Source organism: Egretta garzetta, unplaced genomic scaffold (assembly GCF_000687185.1).
Source record: "Egretta garzetta isolate BGI_Z169 unplaced genomic scaffold, ASM68718v1 scaffold287, whole genome shotgun sequence".
Lineage (NCBI taxonomy): Eukaryota > Metazoa > Chordata > Aves > Pelecaniformes > Ardeidae > Egretta > Egretta garzetta.
Window position 1 is genome coordinate 6436145 of NW_009260435.1, and position 2198 is coordinate 6438342.

Here is a 2198-nt window from a genome sequence, read left to right on the forward strand (position 1 = left end):
CTGGGCGGAGAGGAACCTGATGAAGTTCAACAAGGGCAAGTGTCGAGTGCTGCACCTGGGGAGGTCGAACCCCATGCACCAATACAGGCTGGGGGGTGACCTGCTAGATAGCAGCTCTGCTGAGAGGGACCTGGGAGTCCTGGTGGACAATAAGCTGACCATGAGCCAGCAATGTGCCCTTGTTGCCAAGAAGGCCAATGGTATCCTGGGGTGTATTAAGAGGAGTGTGGCCAGCAGGTCGAGGGAGGTTCTCCTCCCCCTCTACTCTGCCCTGGTGAGACCCCACCTGGAGTACTGTGTCCAGTTCTGGGCTCCCCAGTTCAAGAAAGATGAGGAACTCCTAGAAAGAGTCCAGAGGAGGGCAACTAGGATGATAAAGGGTCTGGAGCACCTCCCCTACGAGGAAAGGCTGAGAGAGTTGGGCTTGTTCAGCCTGAAGAAGAGAAGACTGAGAGGGGACCTTATCAACACATACAAATATCTTAAGGGCGGAAGTCATGAGGATGGAAGCAGTCTGTTTGCAGTGGTGTCCAGCGACAGGACTAGGGGCAAGGGGTGCAAACTGAAACATAAGAGGTTTCAGTTGAATATGAGGAAGAACTTCTTTACTCTAAGGGTGACAGAGCACTGGAACAGGCTGCCCAGGGAGGTTGTGGAGTCTCCTTCTCTGGAGATATTCAAGGCCCACCTGGATGAAGTCCTGTGTAGAATGCTCTAGGAGAGCCTGCTTTAGCAGGGGGGTTGGACTAGATGATCTCCCGAGGGCCCTTCCAACCCTTGCGATTCTGTGATTCTGTAATGCAATGTGATGTGCTTCCTGTTAATGACAGTAAGGGAAGACCTTGACCCTGTGGCTGATGCTGGGTGCTGCATATGTCATTTTGTGTCTAAAAATATGTCTGTTTTTCTGGAGTCTTCTTGTTCTTTACTATCTTTACATTATGGTGATATTACAACACTACTATGCTGTAGCAGGCCTTTACTGATGTTATCTTGGATGTGAGCTGTTACAGGAAAATGACAGTATGGTGACCAAAACCATGCTTTTTAATAAGGTGAGGCTGCAGTGCCCAAATACCAACAGTTAGTTTGGCAGGTCCTGGCCTTCAGTTCTTGCCCCTAAACCATGGGCCTACGCTTGGCTGATAGCTGGAACCATCACTGTGGTGCACCAGCCGTGGGGGGAGCACTGGTGGACAGAGGAACCAGCAGCCCTTCTTACCCTACCTGATGCATCAAACCTGGCTTTAAACTCTGGAGAGGCCAATTCCTTTGTGCTTGGACCACCAGTGGAAGAACCTGGATTCTCCCCCTTCCTTAGGTCTCACAGCTGATGGACCTGTGCAGTCCCAGTCTGGGGCTCTCGATTAAGCCACATTTCCATCCAAACCATTGCTTCTTACAGGAGGTATTATTTCCACTGTGGAGGCCAAGTTCATTGCAGTCGGTGCTCACATAAACATCTGCAACATGGACCTTTAGGGGTGCCAAGGGCAGCTAAACAAATGTGAGCAGTTACTCAGTTTCCTATTTACCAAAAGAGAGAGCAGGGCTAGATTTTGGCAGTTTAGGTGGGCAACGGTGTTATTTCCATGTTCTAGAATAGCTCAAGTGAGCAATCCGTAAGTGCCTGGAAGGCTTAAGGGAAGGGATGTTAGATGTGCATCCACCTCCAGCAGTCAGCACGGTTACAGTGCCAAGAGGCTTCGCCCATAGATCACATCCATGCCACGGCTGTAACGTGATACACTTTGTATAAAAGGTATAAAAGAAGAGCTCGGTAGCAGTAGCTGATTCATGCTGGAGCTGGATTTTTACTGCTGGTGTGAGACAACCCAGGGTTGCAATGAAAACCTGCCTTTGCAGGCCCCACGCAGGGGTTTCACAGTCTCTTGGAGAGAGAGGCCAAACTATGGAAATCCTCTGCTTTAGTCCTCATTCTAATATTTCCTACCCCCGCGGGCCCCCGTGTTTGTGATTGCTTGTCTCTCACGAAGGCCATGACGAACGGCAATGCCTCGCTCAGAGGCAGTGCTGAGCAGAGATCCCACCCGCGGGGTCCTGGCCTGCCCTCGGGAGGCTCCACCCCCGAGGCAGGGGACGGGGCAGGGGGGTGGGGTGTGAGCGAGGTCTCCCAGGGAATCGGTGACATTCGGTGACCTAAGCCACCGTCAGCCTGGTCAGAACTGGCAGTGCTG

General features: G+C 51.7%; 1 protein-coding gene across 1 annotated transcript in view; it reads left to right on the forward strand.

Moving 5' to 3' along the window:
- MTMR10 (myotubularin related protein 10) overlaps positions 1-2198 on the forward strand; it is a 46009-nt gene that overhangs the window by 6461 nt on the left and 37350 nt on the right. The window lies entirely within an intron of this gene.